General features: G+C 34.5%; 1 long non-coding RNA gene and 1 pseudogene across 6 annotated transcripts; one reads left to right on the top strand and one right to left on the bottom strand.

Annotated features, from left to right (window-relative positions):
- Positions 1-2,016: 2,016 nt before the first annotated feature.
- Positions 2,017-6,881, top strand: LOC149575682 (uncharacterized). Of its 6 annotated transcripts, none has more exons than XR_016360202.1 (3): positions 2,039-2,384; positions 5,089-5,383; positions 6,688-6,881. It is a non-coding gene; the product is annotated as an uncharacterized LOC149575682 (long non-coding RNA). The 6 variants fall into 6 exon arrangements; XR_016360203.1 differs by lacking the exon at positions 6,688-6,881 and adding an exon at positions 5,724-5,960; XR_016360201.1 differs by lacking the exon at positions 6,688-6,881 and adding an exon at positions 5,969-6,284 and having other exon boundaries at positions 2,042-2,384.
- Positions 6,882-21,341: 14,460 nt separating this feature from the next.
- On the bottom strand, positions 21,342-22,054 carry LOC149575681 (homeobox-leucine zipper protein HAT14 pseudogene; annotated as a pseudogene).
- Positions 22,055-22,397: the final 343 nt, after the last annotated feature.

Below are 22,397 nucleotides of genomic sequence, written 5' to 3'. Positions count from 1 at the left end.
TTTTTTGATCTCCTATTTATTTTGTTCCAACTTAACTTCTTGATTTTTTCTAAAATATACAATTAAAAATATAGTTTTAAATAATATTTACAAATATTTCATGCACAAGCCTATTAGCTCCTCAAAATATGCCTAAAATAGTTGAGGAGCTGCTACATGAGAAATAAGCTAATCTTCCAACCACATCCCCACTCCACACATGTTCCATTCCTAGTTGTGCAAATACTTTTTGAAATATTTTATTGTCTTCTTGTGCTGCCAGTTGTTCTTTACGAGTGTGAATTTTGGGCCAGCAACACTACTATAACACAATGGAAACAAATCGAAGGAATCCAAAAGCACTTGATCACAAGCAAGTTTAAAATCAAAAGCACTATTCCATACGATATCATGCTAAGTGAAATGGGGGCTGCTCCTATTGAGGCCACTTGCTATGGCTCGCCTTCTAAGCTATTTAAAAAGAATCGAAAAAATGGAAGAGGATAGATGGCTTAAAGTTGTCTTTTGTGACACACTATGTAAGCGAAAAAGGACATGGATGCAACAAAACATCAAATGGATGAGTAAATGGAATATTCAATTCAATATGTGCCCCACAAATTATAAAGAAATAAAGGTCTTTGTTATAGAGAAATTCTACAAGAGAAATTGGGGAAGCGAGATCGGGAGGAAGAAACTATATTATATAAATGAGTTCAACCCCACTTGTGATCAACTCCAAAAAGCATACATAGGAGCCAACATTTCTTGGAGGGCTAAAATTCTTATTGCTTAGCTGAGAACCAACTCTCACCAACTTCGGTGTGAGATCGGGCGTTGGAAGAGGCCAAAGGAGGCTTGGGAAGAGAGAATTTGCAGAGTCTGCAATTCTGGGAAAGTGGAAACTGAACAACACTTTATTTTAGAATGTGAGGCCTACAAGAGTAGCAGAGATAAATTCGCGGATACTATATGTGACAGTTCTTGGCATAACTTATTCAACGAAGAGTACATTGAGCAATTGGGTGGACTCATCATCATCCTGCACAAGAAGCGAACAATGCTACTTAAGTTTGCTTGAGTTGTTTTGTTGTCCCATAGGCTATTTTTAGCCTCGTGGACGTTAAATTTTTATCTATCTATCTATCTACATTTTGATATTGGTCCATTTAGCAAAGGATTGCTCTTGTAAATCATTTTGACGCTTGTAATGAATGAGGAAGTGACAACAAATTTTAAAGATAGGTAGACAGGAATATAAAGAGATTGAAGAGAGAGGAAAGAGAGAGGTTTTGAAAGAGGTGAGTAAAAATGATTAATGTAGAGAATGACATGAAAAGCTACACATTTATACTTGATCAATCTAATGAGCTAAGAAGGAGCTTGAACATCATTATCTAACTTATATGAAATTATTTTAAAGATTCTCTCTCAATGAACAAATTTATGGAATGAAATCTATAATATAACTATTCTAACTTAATTTAGCTAAAGGGCTAAATATTTTATATCAAATTCAATAACTAACCCTAGCAACTTTGCCAAATTAATTATATATGTCAAAGCTTTAATTGTATTTTTATATTAAAAAAAAGTAAAGTTAAAATATAAGAATTAAATAAAAATTATAGACTATAATAATGTCTATTTTTTAAGAAACAAGATTGAAAATGGTAAGAAGAAATGAAAAATAATGTGGTTATCAAACATATTAAGTTAGAGATAATTTGTGTTTAAGTTTTATAAATCTATTAATGATTTAAAAATTAATAAGAAATTCCAATCACATATAAAAAGAAATTCCTATCATATAGGAAACAATTCCTTCCATTATATTGAAAAAACATTTTCTAATTAAACAAAAAAAGACATAAAATTATCTCTTATCTCTAACTTGTTAATTATTCAATTTTTAAAATATTAATATAGATATTTGAAAGACTAAAAAAAATTAATATTTATTATAAATAACTTTTAATAAATTTAAATAATATTTTTAGGTTTAATTATTTTATAGAACAATAGAGAAAACCTAACAAAGCGGCTTGAACAAGCAAGCAGAACTCAGCTCCTCCATCTCATACGGGGAACGCCTTCTGCGTAATGAATAAACCAAGTCAACACAACATTAAATGCTCTTTTAAACCAAGAAACCCTAGAGACACCTGGCTTGCTCTGATTGGTCGGATGAGTTACAAAGGATGTGTGCCATCAGTAGCTCCGATGCCGTCGATCGGTTCCATAACCTAATACCTTTGGTTCCTGCATCTTACACCTGAATACAACTTTACCTCGTCTCCTTATCTGATCGCCTAATAGTGCAATAGTGCATTTTCCTTACCAGGTGGATACACCCACAAGCTTCCTGATTGAAATATCGGGATATGTCGCTCCTCAAATACACGGTGAGTTTCAAATACTCTTGCTTCTCAATCTTTTTAAAATCTAAGATCTCTATCTCATTTATGATTCTATCAGCAACCCATCTGCTCTGTTTTATACTGATTGCTTGCTTGATTTGTTTTCTATTGTGTTGTAAAGTGATGAGTGCAGTTTGTTGAAGAGTATTATGGATTTTTCTGCCATAGAGCTCATGAAAATGAGTTCATCAGAAGTAACTAGACGTGATGGAGCGTGTAGAAGAATATTTGTAATGGTTAGATTGCAATCAATGTAGATTTGGTAGGGATGGGCGGTTTTGGTAAAATTACACTTGTCAAACTATTGGGTATCATTGAAATCTCATGTATTTATGGATGCACTTTTGATATGAGAGGGTTGAATCTCTTTCATATCAAGGAACTCTTCTGTTGGCATGCTAGGTTAAAATCTTATATGCCTCATTCAGGGTGAGATGTTTACCGAAAATACTTGGAGATTATTCTAGACATAGCTTGCTTTTTTATTGAAAAGCAAAGAGTTTGGCAATTTATTTATAAAATGATATTTGAAAGTATGTTTGGCCAGGTCAATTCTGCAAGAATTGTAAGTGGTCTGTATACTTGGGAAACACTTGTTTAAAAGTGTTTCTCTTGAACTTCAATAGTGATCACAGCATAAGGATGCATGATCATCGGATAAGAATGCACAATCACAGCATGGGAATGCTCGATCACCGGATAAGAATGCATGATCACCGCATAAGAATGCATGACCATGGCACATCCAGACACTATTTAAGACAACATTCCAAAATGACTTCTTGCTCAAGGACCGAGGGAGTTGGTGGATAATTGGCTGGTTAGAGTAACAACTTAGTCTTTTCATTTTGAAGGCTAAAGCCCATGTATCGAGACACTTGCACTTTATGTTGCTCCAATTATATTTGCAAAACACCGCATAAGAATGCATGATCATTTTTTCTCTGCAATTTGGAAAGATAAATTTTGAATAAAACATAATTGTTGGATTAAGGATGATGTCATTCAAATACTACTGGAGTTAAGGCTGAAATTTACTTTGATAGAATGTGATCTACCACTAGTCATTAATGTAGAATATTAACAGGTTTTATGATTTTGTTTTACATTATTCATACTTTCAGATCTATATCACATTCTTGGCATAAAAAAGTATGCAAGACTAATACACATGCTACTATTTTCTCTTCTAGCTTCCTGTAAAAATTGGTCATTCTTTCTGTAGAGTTAATGAAAATTGGTTGTATGCTCCTTTGCAATGGAGACTGCCATTTCTCGCAGTCCTAGTTTCCAATATTTTTCAATTTTAATAATATTTCCAAGGTATTTGATTTTAAAAAAAAAATTAATTCAACCTATTAATTTCCTGTGATTAGGCTACCACGAGAACTTATTGTCTTCTGAAATAGCTGGAGTACCTCTAGTTAAAAATGCTATCTTCATACCTAACTCTATCAAAGATTTAACAAACTTGCAGCAAATAGATTAATCCAACTGGATAGAGTCCCAATTTCTTTGAAGTAGGTAGCATTAATAAAAATCAGGAAAAAAAAAAAAACTGAAAAAGCAAGATTCATGGAGCATCAAGATTCATGGAGCATCGGAGTTTCCCATTTGGAGACTTTGAAATAGCTGTTTACTCAAATTGTTTTAGCTTCCAGAGTTAAAATGCCATCATTTAGTACATATCTGTTCAAGGATATGCAAACCTGTGGTATATTGATTTGTCCAGCTTGATGGAATTTAAGATGTCTCTAATATTCCTGCTATATCTTCGTTTATGGTATTCTTTAAAGGTCATGTTTACATTTTCACATTAGACAAGAAGCTGAAGTTTTTGAAATGTTGGAAATCTCAAGAGTTGTCATTAATTCACAAATCAAATACTCTTGAAAAGGCTCCTTCTTGATGAGATCAAGATCAGGGATGTACCAGCGAACATTGGTGAACGAAGTAAAGTCCAATTTCTAAAATGAAAGATCCTCTTCTTGAGGAGCATTCCAACTTTGGAATTTTTGAGTATGTTAGGAAAATAAGATATAAGTTTTTCACAATCAATCAAATAGTAAGCTGTTGTTTCTGAAAATGATGTGTCGAGTTTTTTTATATCAATATTTTGGATCACACTCTGTGATCCATCATGAGGCTTAGAATAGACAATAAACAGATTGCTGAGCATAAGCGGTCCGCCACTCGAAAGCTTGACACACTTGTAAATATATTGTGCTTGAATCATCTAGCATTTCTTGCTTCACACAATTGTAAAATCTTCACGAAGGCAGTTCATAGATTCTCAATCTTTTAGATTATCCAAAAGTAGTATTGTCAGGAGTGAACTCTTCAACAAAAATATTTCATCAACTCACCGTTGGTTTTTGGGTCAAATTGGGACTAGACTTCTTGATGAAAGTGAGACACAAATATTCAAGGTATTATCTTCTGAAGAGATTTATTCAAGACTTGAAAATTTCCCATTTCTTGAAGAACACTTGATAAATGGAAAATGTCGCCACGCAATTGTTTCATTTAAATTTTTCGACATGCTTAATGATGTATAAATATCCAGTATTCTACCATCCTGACCTATCAGTTTTGCATTTGGTTCACTTGCTGTGTGATCTATTTTTTGCTATACCAAGTGATCTTTATTTTATTTGTTTCTCATTTTGCTGTAAATTTTTACTAATAGGTGGAGACTGATGAAGAGTATTGTGAATTTTGCATTAAAGATGACTTAAAGGGTTTCATTCAAAGTTAGCCAAATCCTCTTTGTCTCAATGAAGCGGTAAGAGGCTTTAAAACTCCCACAATACGATCTCTGCAGAGTGGGCAGAATGTACAAATTGTGGGCATGAGATATTGTGGTAAAACAACACTCCGCTAAAAGCACTATACGATAGAAGATGCTTCTCTATCTCTACAGTTTCATTTTTTTCTGTCTCTGTGCATGGTGCTACAGCCAAAAACACACAAATAACTAGCAGGTAACTTGGAAGGACCTTCATACCATACTTTTTCTCCATTTAACAACATACATTAATAGTATATTTTATTTCTGAATTTGATTGTGTATGTTTTTTAGCATTAATATTACATTTCAGAATATCGTTCATCATCAAAATGATATATCTCTATTTAATAACATACACTATAGTATATTTTATCTGTGGATCTGACTGTGTATTTTTTTTAGCATCAACATTACATTTCCGATCATCATCCATCATCAAAATGATACATCCCCATTCGACAACACACATTAATAATATATTTTATTTCTAAATTTGATTGTGTATGTTTTTTAACATCAACATTACATTTCAGATCACCATCCATCATCAGAATGATACATTAATGCAAGTCTTTTGAGATCTGTTTGTCTGCCTGTCTGCTGTTAGTTCTGGATGATGTGGACAATGAGACCAACTAGATGCTTTGCTTCCCATGATGAATCTCCCTTGGATTGTATAGCTTTATTATTGTCACAGCTAATGGATTGAGTATCTCAGATCTTGGGTAGCTTATTCATTTATAAAGTGCAACTAAGTTGCTGTATTTTTTTCTGACAGCTCGATTCACTAGAGGAATTAAAGGATTTCCTTGAAATGTTTGGAAAAAGAAAAGTGGTGTCAAAAAAGGGAGTTATACAGCCAATAAACTTGACCTCTTTTCAATCTCTAATATCTGTTTGTACAATCACCATGTTTATGATATATGACCGAGAAGAAAGGATCGGCTATCCAACTCAAATGCTAAGCTAATGTTACTAATTGTTAGCTGTTTATTTATCTCAGTGATGTTTATTCGGATATTGGACAATGGAAAATGAAGTTATGCTATTTTCCATAGTTACTTGCAAATATAATGAATTTCAATGATGGGAAATTGTTGTGTTCTGTTATGTTTTTGGTTGGCTGATAGGGCTTTTTGGAAGAATAAGGATCTGAAAGAACTATTCCCTTGAAATAGTTATGTTTTGGCTTATTAGAACTAAAATGTATGGAGTTCCCATAATTTTGTGGCTAATTTGTGTTTCTGTGTTTTACCTTCTGTCACAGAATAAGTGAATGAATGCCATTTTCAACCATTTCACATGCATTAAGTTCTTGGTCTGAATGAAACCAGAGTAGAATTAGACCTCATTTTCAGTTCATGGTATTAGTTTTGTTTTTGTTTAGGTATCTATCTGTGACAAGAATGTATCTACTAGATTATTGCAAACTCTGCAAATTTGATTCTATGAAAGGAAGAGATAGAGATAAAAGTTTCTGGTTGTGATCGTGTGTAGGTTATTGTATCGACATTTTGAATCACTCTCGACAATCTTACATCAGAATGTGAAGAGATGAAGGGATTGATTTTTATCCTTCAGTGGGATGTCATTTCCCACAAAAGCGGGAAGGATGTCATGCCTGTATTTAGAGGTTCAATAAATCCCCTTTGTATTCCGGGTCATTTCAAATAAAACATCACCTTTTTATCTTTAGGTTGTAAATAAGGGGAAACTACTCTATACTTCAAAATGTCCTGATTCTAAAAACACAGAATTCGCCCTAATGTTTTCACAAAAGCAAAAAAACATCAATGAACATATGTATAATTTCTATGAAGGCTCCTCCAAAATTCGTGTCTTCATTGGTAAAATATCACGTTCTATCATTTACAAAACTTAACCCTGACCGACCGACCTTTTCATATACAGAGTTTGCCCTACTGTTTTTTGTAGTATTTGATTGGTCGAGCAGTGTGAATTAATGTTTTACCTCCTATTTTTTATGCCGTTAACTCCTTAAAATTCCTCCCTCGATTCACCATTAATTTTTGGAAGGAGAGCACGAAAATACAGTAGAGTTCACTTCGCCAATTAATCCAGAATGTGATTAAAACTACTGGATTATCACCTGTGCAGGAATCAAAGAAATTTATACAAGAATATTGTCTAGAAGTTCAATGAAATCTTCCACTAGATTCCAAGTTGTGATTAATAGAATATCACTTTATTCTTTAGATTATGAACGCTAGTTGACCCTTTATAAATTCCTAACCCTAGTTGACCCCGACTTTTCGAATATAGAATTTGCCCTTGCTGGTTTCAGAAAAGCAGAAAAAATACTTAATGAGCATATGTATAGGCTCTATGAAGGCCCCTCTAAATTTCCAGTCTTGATCTGGTAGAATCAATTTTCCCTTTAAGTTGCATATGATAAGTTTGAATCCTTTACAGGGTCCTGACCCTAATTAGCCTACCTTTTCAGGTACGTAATTTTGGCTACTGTTTTTGTCTTTGATTGATTGTTAGAGCAGTGCAAATTGAATTTATTCCCCTGACGCATCCCAATTTGCTGCGATTAACTCACAGAATGTTAGTAAAATTAACGAATTATCAATTGTGCAAGGAATCAAATGAATTTACAAGAATATTATCGTGAATACTTTACTTTCCAGAAGGCTAATTGTGCACAAAATAATTCACCGTCCGCGGGAAACTCGTTAAATTCTTGCGGATCACTAATTAGATCCAATGAAACAAGGCCTTCAATATGAATTTTGGCATCAGGGAAATATATTTGAAGTCATTATTCTCTCGCAAAATGCCCTAGAAATGTAGCGTCGATTATGAATAGTGAACAGTAAACCATTAAAGAATGATCATCCACCATTGTTATCGACGATCGAGTCCTCGTGAACAAGCGAATCTGTTGAGCTGCTTACTCATCTTGTGCATTGCTGAATAAAGCAGAAATTCTTTTCCTTTAAAAAGAGGAGGAAATAAGAGTACAAATTCAAAGTTATCAAGGGAGAATCGCCTTTTCTTTTGTGATAATGCTTTCAAAACAGTCAAAAACGGTTCTATTGTAGTGAGGTGGAAAGTGAGCACATGTGAGGAGTATCTGAACTTAAAGAAAAATAGGTAAAAGCATTTGACATTTAGGCTCCATTTGGTTGCAAGGAGATGAGTGGCGGAATAGGGATACAAGAGTAAAAACTTGGTTTTGGAGTTAAAATTGGGCGTTTGGTTCATCAAAATTCATGACTTGATTTTCACTTTCATCTTCTTTTTTGATCAATATTGGAAGATGCATCTTCCAACGAAACGGTGGAATTCAAAATTAAAACTTGATTATTGTAGATTATGAACACTTTTTGATAAAACCTTAGGGTCTGCGAAAACCGTGGTTAGGTTTTTTGGAAGATGAAAGAGGCATTTGGGAATAGGAGGCAACATTGTTCATATGCGAGTTTTTGAGGTTTCTAGCGCCATTGTTTTTGGCCGAGTTTGGGGTTTCTCTGGTTGTGGCTGTGGAGTTTGTTCAACTTGTTCTTTGTTGACGGTTATGACTATGGGGTTTATTTGGCTTGTTCTTGGCCGACAACTATGGCTATGGGGTTTCTTTGGCTTTGGATGACGGTTGTGGGGTTTCTCTTCTTTGGACGATGGCGATGGCTTTGAACATGGTTCTCTTCTCCCACCAATCTTTGTGCGCACAATTCTTTTCTCCCACCCACCTTTGCATTTTGGTTTTTTGTTCAAAAGCCTCTTTTATTCAATCTAAGGCTAACAATGTATTTTGGATTTTTTCTTTACATTCAAGACATAAATCATTTCAAAATGATACTAGTTTGTTGCTAGTCTGCTTAGGAAAATATTCAATATGTGCTCGGTAATGAGTTCCAGTATGTGCTCATGTCATTACTTTTGATTACCTGTATATAACATAGTTGAAGCTCTGATTATCTGTACCAATAACAATGAAATGTACAACTATATCAATAGTTTACCAGGTCATAAACTATGTATAGATCAAGTATGTATAGATCCATGCAATACCATTAAACAAAGGCAACTCATAAACTAGAATTACTTCAAATGCCAATCATGCCAATGCCAATGAAATGAACAATTAAACTATGTAACAATTTGTTATTGTAATGAGTTCTAGTTTAGTGTTGTAAGAGATCAATGCAATACCACTAAACAGAGCCAAGTCATAAACTATGTATGGATCAACTATGTATAGATCAATGCCAATCATGGCTTTTATCTATACATGGTTTATGAGGTCATAAACTATGTATAGATCAATGCCAATCATAGCTTTTGTCTATACATGGTTTATGAGGTCATAAACTATGTATAGATCAATGTTAATCTTGAATTTGATCTATACATAGTTCGTATACACATAGTTTATGAGGTCATAAAATGTATAGATCAATGCAATTCCATTAAACACAACCAACTCATAAACTATGTATGGATCAACTACGTATAGATCAATGACAATCATAATTTTTATCTATACATAGTTTATCATGGCTCTGTTTCTATTTGCTTAGCAAAACAATTAATATATGTTGTAACAATTTGTTTCGAATATGCTTACCAAAGTAGTCAATATCTGCTCAGTAATGAGATCAATGCAAATCATGCGAATGAAATGAGCAACTAGACTATGTATAGATCAATACAGAGAGAAACCCTATTCCACATGCCAATGATTCTCCTTTTCATCTTCTAAAAGATGAGCCTTAGTTTCGACGGGCCCAACAGTTTATTAAAATGCATTCATAAATACCCAAATTTAGAATATAATTTGTACATGTGTGTGTGTACATTTTTATATGTGTGTGTGTGTGTGTGTACATATATACATGTGTCTTTGTTTGCATATACATGTGTTTGTGTTTATATATACATGTCTGTGTGTACATATAGACAAATGGAATCAGTAATATGCACTCATTGCTATAGACAAATTACATGGAGTAGAATGACATGTTATTGTTGCATTGTTCATTATGGACTTATGATCCTCATCGGTTGGTACTCCTTGTTGTACTTGAATAAATAATTGACTTCTTAATGCAAGGAGGCTAGCAAATAATCATGTTGTATCTCGATAGGTGATAGTTGATATCTCATAACTGATAGTGTATAATTTGTCCATGTTCCAAATCACTGATGGATCTTATAGACAACATAGAAGTTCAAGGACACATAGTTAGGAAGACCACATACACCCGCATCCTCACAGTTCTTTTTGCTTTTGTTGCCATAGCCAAAGTACTAGTAGCTCGAGAAGGCAGTCAAATGGGTAAACTAATAAGAAAAGGAAATTCCTTTTGTAGAGACATTATTCATTCCAATGAGGTGGATTGTCATGATCAGATTTGGATGAGTAGGGCAGCCTTCTTTTGTCTAGCTTGTATTCTCAGGCTAAAAGGAAGCTTAAGAGATATGATCCACTTGAAGTTAGAGTAACAACTAGTGATGTTCGTCCACACCCTTGGGCACAATTTGAGGAATCACAAGATTGCACATAACTTTGGACACTCAAGAGAGACAGTCAGTCGGTACTTCCACAAGGTGTTGACAGTTGTCTTAGCCCTTCATAAGGATTACTTGATACCACTTGGTCTAGGCACTCCTCCCAAAATTAGTGGGAAGGATTGTTTTGATCGATTCTTCAAAGTAAATTGTGCATTGTTACAAGTTTATTGTCTGGATTGTTATCCTTAACTTATTATTGCTTGAGCATACATTTGATCAGTGTATCATATCTCATAGGATTGTGTTGGGGCTATTGATGGAATCCATATTCTAGTGAGAGTTGATATCAATGTACAAGGTAAATATCATGATAGAAAAGGGAACCTGTCGCAAAATGTTATGTGTGTTTGCTCCTTTGATTGTAAGTTTCAGTACTACCTTGCTAGTTGGGAAGGCTCTGTTGTAGATAGTCATGTTCTAGTCTCACAGAGTAAATCCACTCATAGTTCCCCCTGGTAAGCCAAATCACATTTTAATATACTCAAGGGTATGCTAAATGTTTCAAGTATTGACAATATACTTTCTTTATGTAGGAAAATATTTTCTAGTGGATGTTGGATATCCAAACGAATTTGGATTTCTCACTCCTTATCAGTGTACATGCTACCACTTGAAAGAGTGGTCAAGAGAAAACTCAATAAACTTTGCACATGACTTGTTCAACTATCGACACTCCTCTCTTAGAAATGAAATAGAACGTACATTTGGTATTTTGAAGTAGTGTTTTCCAATCCTGAGACATGCAACATCTTATGGTATCATGATACAATCTTATATTGTTTTAGCATGTTGCATACTTCACAATTTCATTACGATAGAGGATGGCCTTCCATCAGAAGTAGCTATTGAAGAGGAAGATGATCGTGATGGGATAGAGGTACCGGTGCTTGAGATATATGGGTTGTCTCAAGAGGATAGAAATGAGTGGGCACATTTTCGAGAAGATATAGCAAGTAGGATGTGAGAAGATTATAGATTCCGAGAATAATTGAACTTTTATGGGACAATGTGTTTTATTTGATTAAAGTAATGTATGCATTTACAATGATGGATGATTTCCCTTTTTTGATGTTAGTCCTTGTTGCATTCCGATTAAATTTAAAGAGCATTAACTTTCAATTTCAATAATATTATTAGTTTAATTGTAATACGTTTATACCTATTGAATACTTTAGCCTCGTTGCATTAGAATGTATTAAAAATTTCAATTTAAAGTTCATCATCTTCAATTTTAAAATGAAATATAACAAGAAGTACCAAACGATGAAGATTTTAAGCCCACTATTAACAAGAGAACAACGAATTCACTGAAAATCCCATTTTTCTAATGTTAGTTCTTGTTGCATTCCATTTAAATTTAAACAACATTAACTTTCAGTTTCAATCATATGATTAGTTTAAATTGTAATACGTTTATACCTATTGAATATGTTAGCCTCGTTGCATTAGGATGTATTAAAAATTGAAATTTAAAGTTTATCATCTTCAATTCTAAATGAAATACAACAGGGAGTACCAATGATGAAGATTATAAGCCCACTATTAACAAGACAACAACGAATTCATTGAAAATCTTTTTTTTTGATGTTAGTCCTTGTTGCATTCCATTTTAATTTAAACAACATTAACTTTCAATTTCAATCATATGATTAGTTTAACTTGTAATACATTTAAAACAATGAATATATACTTTGGGAACATAAATTGTAGAATATGGCATATACTGAGCTCATGAAGAGCATGAACGAACCTGTTAGTGTGAGCCAGAGGTATTCTCCCATTAGTTTTAGCGATATGTATGGATCCCTCGGTGCGAGCAACAAATCATTTTCTTCTTCAAAGAAGATAATGTGGACAAAACAGATGGAGCACAAGTTTATAGACTTGCTCTTCAAACAAGTTCATCTTGGACAAAAAGGTGAAGATGGCTTTAAAAAAGAAGTGTGGATTGCTATAGAGAGGACATTCAACGCAGAGATGAAGTGTGGACTACCATAGAGAGGACATGCAATGTATAGATGAACTTGAATCTATCACGAGATCATTTTAAGAATAAGTTGAAATCATGGAAAGTAGGATATAGAGTAATGAAAGACTTGAAAAATACAAGTTGGTTTGCTTGGAATGAAACAACTCAAACTATGGATGTTGAGGATTCTGTGTGGGATGACCTTTTGAAGGTAGGATGATCTTTGTATTCTTTTGGTTGAAAAAATATTGCCTTCTTATTTTAATAATTAAAGACTAACAACCTAATCCATTTATTTATGCTTACATGTAGAGGAGAGAATTCAAAAATGCAAAAATGTATAAGAGGTCACCCTTCAAATATTTCAATGAGCTGGTTGTAATTGTTGGCAATGACATTGCTGAAGGGTATGCAGCTACAATGCCCCTTGATGCTGAAGAAGGGCACCCTATGAACAATGCATTCCACCCACTTGATGAAGATGATACTAGTTGCGGTACACCTTTTAACAACCAACCCGATCTGGATGAAGAGTTTTATCATTCCAATTAGTCGAGTGCAAGTGGTAGAGGAAATCCTCCACCATCATCATCAAGGAGGGGAAAGAGAAGACAACTCTGACTGCATCATTGGATGTGATATGCAAAACTATAAATGAACTCAAAGATGGCCTTGGTAAGCCTCAAATTGTAAAAATGGATAAATTTGAAGTGGATAATGTTTTGAGTGCCGCCTATTTCGCTCTTAAAGCCGTCCCTAAACTGAGTCTAGGTGTTTTCCTTAAAGCACACGATACCTTTGCGCTTCAACGTGAAAGAGCCAAAGGGTTCTTGATGATAATGGGCGGAGAGAGTGGACTGGATTGCAATGACATTTGGTTCAATTTAGCTATTTCAGCTAATAACTGCTACTTTCAGTGATTGACATTGATCAATACGTAGTTTAGTTGTTCATTTCATTGGCATTGGCATGATTGACAACTGAAGTAATTCTTGTTTATGGGTTGCCTATGTTTAATGGTTTTGCATTAATCTATGATAGCACTAAAATGGAACTCATTACTGAGCACATATTAACTATTTTGCTAAGCAGACTGGCAACAGACTATTACATAGTTTAGTTGTTCATTTTATTGGCATTGACATGATTGGCATATGAAGTAATTCTTGTTTATGAGTTGCCTTTGTTAAATGGTATTGCATGAATCTATACATACTTGATCTATCCATAGTTTAGTTGTTTATTTCATTGGCATGATTGGCATTGATCAATACATAGTTTAGTTGTTCATTTCATTGACATTGGTATGATTAGCATATGAAGAAATTTCAATTTATGAGTTGGCTCTATTTATGACCTCATAAACTATTACTATAGTTGTATATTTCATTGTTATTGTATAGATAATCAGAGCTTTAACTATGATATATATAGGTAATCGGAAGTAATGACATGAAAGCATTGATCTATATATAGTTTATGATATCATAAACTATTATGTGTAGATGAACTATGTATAGATAAGAGCCAAGATTGGCATGGATCTATGCATACTTGATCTATCCATAGTTTAGTTGTTCTTTTCATTGGCATGATTGGCATTGTTATTACATAGTTTAGTTGTTCATTTCATTAGCATGATTGGCATTGATCAAGACATAGTTTAGTTGTTCATTTAATTGGCATTGACATGATTGGCATCTCATGTAATTCAAGTTTATGACTTGGCTCTATTTAGTAGTATTGGATTGATCTCTCACAACACTAAACTAGAACTCATTACATCACTAAATTGTTATATAGTTTAGTTGTTCATTTCATTGGCATTGGCATGATTGGCATATGAAGTAATTCCAGTTTATGACTTGGCCCTGTTTAGTGGTATTGCATTGATCTCTCATAGCACTAAACTAGAATCAAGAGTTTAAACTAGGGCCCATAAAACTTTCATCTTTCATACATCACATGCATAATAAATTGAAATAACATATAAAGCATATGCATCAAACATGTACACATGTAATCAAACACACACACACTTAACACCAGATATGATTACCTAGAAACCCTCCAAATGAGAAGGTAAAACTGGGGTGGGGATGACACCAACAAATCTTCACTGCTGCAGTTGTAAAGTGTATCCAATTAAGGTTACAATGGTTTGACCATGAATCATGATTTTCCCTGTGAAAGGCCTGCCCTATTAAAGGCTTACAAAGACTGTTAAGTCCCACCTTGTTAGAGGATTTCAACACCCTATTAGAAGTGTGCCTTGTTAAAGGACTTTAGGTCATTCACTTGGAATGTCACCCTATTAAAGGATTTGGTAAAGCCTGTTAGGACTACTCCTCCTAGGAGATTTAACTGAAATCATTTGTAAAAATGTCTCAGCGTAGATCTTGTGGTTGACACTTGCTTGTCTGATAACATATCACTTCTATCCAATCTTTGATTAATCCTTCACGATCTAATGTATCAATGTTGTATCCTCTATCTTTTGTTCTTCACTTAACTAATTATACAATTCACTCTTACTGCTAAGTCACCTTGAATGCTCTACAAACTGTCTTGTTTGCTTCTCCAATTTGATTATTCACCCCTTTGCAATGCTCTCAACTCTCTTTAAAATTTAGGGCTTCATCCTCCTTAAGAAGACTGAGGTGGCTTAGGGTTAGGTATGAATCTACGGTTGAGATTCATCCATTTCACCACTTAAACCTTCCCATTTTTGATTGGCTGCATGTAATTTGCATAGGGATTCCGCATATAGATTCGTCTTTTTCTCCAAAAGATCGAAAACTATCCTTAGGTCAGCTAAAAAATGATTTACATAGTTGTTTGTGCCATAACAAACAAATATGTCCAATCTGTGTTAGCACATGAAGTTATTGATGCTCGACATACGCTGTTCTGACTCGACACCTGAACTGCTCGGCATCTACTGTTTACTCAGCACTTGAATCACTCAGCATGGTCTATCTACTCAACTCTTGAATGACTCGGCATATGAATGACTCAACACTCATTGCAACTCAGCATGGTTTAATATTTATATGTTGTATTCGACATGCATTACTAGTTCGACATGAACTAAGTAAATGACTTAAGTGTGTTGACACTCAATTGTCAAAACCAATCTGAGATCAATAGTCTCCCCCTTTGACATGACTATCAAAAACACTTGAATGTACATAATCAATCTAATCTTCTCGAGTATAACATATCCATGACTCAGCTTTTATACAAAACTTCAAAATTTCAAAATTTTGCAATAACCTATGTACCTCAAAATGTATAACTCCCCTTGAGTTAATGTGTCTGTGCCATATCCAAAATCTGTTCTCTATTCTGATTAGACTTGTCTCTACTAACTGATACTCTTTGGCATCAATGCAGTTATACTCTTTATGCTGCTCTATTGTTATCTCTGCATTTTGTTGCTCTCCCTTTTTGCTTTCTCCCCCTTTCTCCATAATTTTCCATTTGTATCTCTCCCCCATGCTTGCTTACTCCCCCTTCTTGCTTACTTACTCCCCCTTTTTGACACTTATGTCAAATGAGCTATACACTTATAGTTTATTTGTCCAAAAAGGATTTATGGACTTCCATGATGATTTTAAGAGATACATCCCACACTAGTAAATTTGGACTCAATTTTTGACAAATTTTGGTCAAAATTTCAACCCAGGTTGGTCAAGATTTTGACCAAGCAGTTCATGGTAAATTTTCTTGTCGAAATTTTGACCAATACATTCGTTGAAAAATTTTAATTTTTGCTAGCTCTGATTTGTCATTGTTGGTCAAAATTGCCACCAATGTTTGGTCAATTTTTTTTAAGAATTAGTGGAAATTTCAGCCAATTCTTGGTAGAAAACTATCAAGAATTGGTCAAAATTTCCACCAATGTTTGGTCATTTTTTTAATATATAATTGGTGGAAACTTCAACCAATTCTTGTTAGAAAACTATCAAGAATTGGTTGAAATTTCCACCAATGTTTGGTCATATTTATTTTTTATATTGTATCAAGCAATTGTTTTTTATCCAAGCCTTTTAATTTGCAACCTTTTAAATCTCTGCAAAGATAAAGTTGGAGCAGGATAATTTTTCTTCTCAAAGGTGTCCTCTGATTGTAAAGTGTCCATTCCATTATCTCAATGGCTTGGATAAGAAACAATTGCTTGATACAACATGGAACAAATGGACATTTATGCATAAGGCACCATCAATTATGTGAGTGATGCAGATGTAGCCGAATTTTTTGGAGTCAAAGCCAACAATTAATATAAGGTTTCTAATCTCCACGAGGCTGACATTGTGGTTGTAAGGGCTGTGGAGAGGGCATTTCTTCATTCTCTGTTTCATCACTGATTAACTTGCACCACAGACCGACGGTCTTCATCTTTGTTGTGGGCTCCTATCCCCTATGTGAGTGTTGATGTAGAAGCTGAAGTAGAAAAACTAAGTGAAAGCATGTTGAATAAGGTTTCTAATCTCGACTTGGTCAACATTGTTGATTTAAGGGCTATGGATTGGGTAATTCTTCAATGTCCAATTAGGGGTAGCATTTCATCCTCTTTAACTATTACATGTATAGCCCTAGGAGGAAATAGGTTGTTGGTTTCTTCTTCTAGCCTTGCACTTTCTTCTTTGTGGGTTTTTCTTAAACACAACTCTACATCCATCCCCAATTTCAAGCGATTTGGCAATGCATCTATTTGCTGCAAAAAAACAACCCATTTCTTGTTTTAGTTTTTGATAGGTATCGCTTAACTCTTTCATTTGGAGAGAAGGATTCTGTCATTGCAGCAATGCATAAAAAATCTCAAGGTAAAATTGAAGATGAAAATGAGTACAAGCATATGGTTGACATACCTAAGACAAGCTTCACCCTTAGAGCAATTCAATAGCACGTGAACCAGAAAGCAATTCAATAGCACATGAACCAGAAATACAGAAGCTGTGGGATGAGAAACAGATTCAATGCCTATTAGGTTTGAATTAGAATGAGCAGTTGGATTAATAGTAAAGCAAAAACTTTTCAAAAGTTGATAAGTAGGAGATGATTTCCACAACTAGTCAAATTGTGATGTGAATATCAGGATTTAACTGTGTGATTTTTGAGTCAAACTCGATGACCCATGTTTCATGAGTAGTGATTCAACATGAATCCATCTCTCATGAGAATAAATGGAACACTTAGCACTCATTGGATCTAGGTGATGCTCACAGGGGTGAAGCATCGGGACTTCCCGGGAGGTCACCCATCCCAGTACTACTCCAGCCTGAGCGTGCTTAACTACGGAGTTTCCTCCACAGTTAAACCCAAAGCTTGCAACCCCATTTGCAAAACCTTCACCAAGTGTTGTGTCTTATGAACCATTCATTAGAAAGCCCCTTAAGCTCATCAATTGATAAGTAGGAGATGATTTCCATAGCTAATCAAATTGTGATGTGAATATCAGGATTTAACTGTGTGATTTTTGAGTCAAACTCGATGACCCATGTTTCATGAGTAGTGATTCAACATTGTGATGTGAATATCAGGATTTAACTGTGTGATTTTTGAGTCAAACTCGATGACCCATGTTTCATGAGCAGTGATTCAGTCATGAAACATGGGTCATCGAGTTTGACTCAAAAATCACACAGTTAAATCCTGATATTCACATCACAATTTGACTAGCTGTGGAAATCATCTCCTACTTATCAATTGATGAGCTTAAGGGAATTTCTAATGAATGGTTCATAAGGCACAACACTTGGTGAAGGTTTTGCAAATGGGGTTGCAAGCTTTGGGTTTAACTGTGGAGGAAACTACGTAGTTAAGCGCGCTTAGGCTGGAGTAGTACTGGGATGGGTGACCTCCCGGGAAGTCCCGGTGCTTCACCCCTGTGAGCATCACCTAGATCCAATGAGTGCTAAGTGTTCCATTTATTCTCATGAGAGATGGATTCATGTTGAATCACTACTCATGAAACATGGGTCATCGAGTTTGACTCAAAAATCACACAGTTAAATCCTGATATTCACATCACAATTTTCAAAAGTTACTGGCCTATTTGTTAATTTTAGGGCTAGGGGGTTGAGTTGATAAAAAAAACAAAAAATTTAAGACAAAATGTCCCAAATTCCTCACGAGTTCTTTCATTGAGTGTCAGTTAGAGTGTGTTGGGTTTCTGCTTGGGTTTGGTAGACTAATCCATAGATTGGATGATCGAGCTCACTATTAATGGACCTAGGATGGGATGATCCATACGAAGATCTGGTGGTACCAAGTTCTAGAATTTAGTTCCTTAGGATTTGAGTTCTAAATTTCATGTATGGACTAACTTCAATCTGTCAACCTTCATCAAGTTTGAAAAATACTGTGTTTGGCTGAAGTATCCATGAAGATGATTCGAGTCTTTCAACATAATATAGTACTGCAGTGTAATTAGTGGAGCATGAGCATAACATCTAATAATTACAGAAGAGGAGGGATACAATTCCATTGGTTGTAGAAGGCCTGAAATGAGGATTAATAAGTTTTAGCATCACTATTGTAGGAGAACCAACTGATTTGAAGCAACACTTTAAAAGCAGTGCTAATCCATATAAGATTCTAAGTTGTAGTGGAGTACAAAGCAGGATCTAAGCTAACTTACAAGAAGTATTTACCACCTTCTCAGTTGAAGTCTTTTTTGTGGCTCAAAGTATTCAAAGTTGCTAAAGTGTTTTTTTACTCCCGTACATCAACAAAAGGATTCTAGTTGTTCATTAATGCTCATCAATGGTCTTAAATATTAAGGACTATTTTAACGATGGTTGGAGTATCTACTATTTGTTAAGGCTTAAGCACATCTACTATTTGGTGCAAATTAATTACTGTATTCTGGCCGACACTTTAGGATAATTATATTGTGTAAGTCAGTTTAACCTGCTAGTGCTTGTACCCCAACAGGGTGCAAGAGTACAACCAATAGGCTTGGGGTTGAAGTGTATAGCTGAATATTTCATCCATGCTAGTGTGATTATAGTGGAGGTGAAAAAAGACCGTTTATGACAAAATGTTTTATATGATTTGATACCAGGCAATAGGAGAGCGTCCCAGATATGCATCAGCAAGGAAGGCCCCAAGTAGTGTGAGCACAAAAGCAACACCTATCTAGTCTATAAAAAATTTAGCAACATTTGGTACGCTCTCATGCATCTCTATTATCACATATGAGAACATGTTCACAACAACTGAATAGTATGCAAGCCTTTCAGCCACCTCATTCACTACAAAGTATCACATGAATTAAACATCAATATCATTTCATCTAATTTGAGTAAAAACACATTTAGAGGACAGGGCCATTAAAACTGTATAGATTGACAACACATTCAAAGTAATTAAATCACAATTCAAAACTCAAAAAAATGAGAGACCATATAAAGATTATGTTGTTGAGGGAGTGCTAAACTATTAATCTACACAAAAAGAAATTTGAGAGACCATGTAAAGATTATGTTGTTGGGGAAGTGCTAAATTGTTAATCCACACAAAAAAGATTAAACTTACTGTCATTTTTTTAATGTTCTACATAAAGACAAGACGCAACGGTAAATTATAAGTATCTTATTTGAAAAGTCTTGTATCAAGTCTACTCAAACATAACACTTAACAAATGAATAAATAATAATGATAAATGAAACTATAGATGTTACTTGTCACAAGTCTACTCAAACATAATGCTTAACACTTAACAAATGAATAAATAATAATAATAAATGAAATTGTAGATGTTACTTGAAACCAAGCATTGCTTTGATTTCAGAATGTGCTAGTCTACTATATCTATAATGAAAGGTGATGCCTTCCATCCCCTTGTTCTTTTCTTATCAGCTACATTCCCTTTCAAGTCATATACTATATGTGGAACATGAACAGATAATTTTGCCTTTCTCTCCATTGCCTACAATAAATTCAGCAAGGGGTCATAAATCATGATAAATTGAACTCCACAGAACTTCCATATCTAGTATTGATATGTTTGAGATTGATGGTTGTTTGAAGCATCCAATGTATAGCTTTTCCTTCGTGTTAGTTTTCTGCTAATAATCTCAAAACAAAAACTTATAAGAGTTGAACAAAATCTCTTGTTGCATGGATGTATTTAAAGGAAAGCATAGATAATTTAAGAGAAATACTAGAGAACCTCAGAGAAAAGATGCCATAGACAAATACAAGTTTCCAAATAGTATATTTCTTCATATTCTCAAACAAACATGCTAATGGTGGAAGTGCCTTCATATTCCTATAATCAATTTCACTTGGCTAATTATGATAATGAAATGATGTATATTTAAATCCATTGTAGGCTTCTCTGAATTTTACTGATGATCAGCTTGTATGATTTTATTTCCAGCCTTTTTAGAGGTGGGAAAAGAACTCCAGGCTTTTGCGCACCATTTTTGGGATATTTTATACTAATTGAATTTTACCCAAAGAACACTCTGAATCTTTCTTAAATTGTTATAAAAGATTTTGATCTTATTAAAAAAAGCTTACACATTTTAAACCTATAAATTATAATCATAAGACAATAACATTTGTAAAATATATGAAAACTGTTAATTCCTTCAAATTATTCTGAAGGTAGTTGATGTGACTCCATTCATCTCTTATGGATGAGACTTCCCACTCTTTTGCAGGAGGAACACATGGTGAGGGTTTCCGCTGGAAGTTGCATGTACAATGGAGTTGAAACCAAACTGCCTATTCTCTTCTGTCAGATTTTCATACCACCACTTTAGAAATTTGCACTCCATTTATGTCTGCTTCACGCCATTTGTAAGCAGTATGTTCTAGAACCAGACTCCAACCTACCATGGATGAAGGTTGTGCTGCTTTGCCAGGGCAATTTTTTGCTTATGCGCCATAAATTTATTTGAGCACTTATTTAAAGAGTTTGAGTAGGATTTGAGCAGTTATTTAGATTTATTTAACATTTATTTCAAGGATTTGAGCACTTATTTAAAGGTTTTGAGCAATTATAGAAAGAATTTGAGCAGTTATTTAAAGAATGTGCTTGAAGGATTTGAGCACTTATTCGAAAGGATTTGAGCAAATATTTATCGGATTGAGTGCATTGTGCTTTTTAAAGCTTCCTTCTAGGAGAGTCGATTGATCTTTGGAAAGGTGGAGCTTCTTCTTGCTATTATTTCCTTCCTCTTCATCACTACCTCTCTAGGACGCCCTGCCGCTCTCCCTTTTGTTTTTTCCATTGCAACAAAGCCCACCCTTTTCCATGTGAAAGGACAAAACAGTGCTATTAGGAGAAGACATGGTGGCCTCTTCATCATATTTGGGCAAGGATATCTGGTTCATATCAATGCTCTACCTCTCCCTCCTCCCTACATAATGCCATACAAAAAAAAACTCAGAAAACCCTATAATTTCTCTAAATAACTAGATAATTTCACCAAATAACTAGAGGATTTCACTGAATAACCCTAAATAAATGCAATAGAAATGCAAAAACACACCAGAGAATGTTGTCCAGGACCATAGCTATCCATGGAGGCTGGCCTCGTATTCACCCAGTAGGGAAGCTCAGATCAAAGAGGAAGAGGAGATATTTAATGGAGTTTAGCAGAATTCCAATGTTTCTAACTTGAGATTTTTGTTGAGTGATAGTAGAGATAGCTGACCCCAAACGTGTTAGATGTGA

The sequence above is a fragment of the Cupressus sempervirens genome, chromosome 2, assembly GCF_028749045.1.
Source record: "Cupressus sempervirens isolate cs-2001-9-10 chromosome 2, ASM2874904v1, whole genome shotgun sequence".
NCBI classification, from domain to species: Eukaryota; Viridiplantae; Streptophyta; class Pinopsida; order Cupressales; family Cupressaceae; genus Cupressus; species Cupressus sempervirens.
The sequence above is the reverse complement of the archived record's forward strand: the minus strand, read 5'-3'. Positions and strand labels throughout refer to the sequence as shown.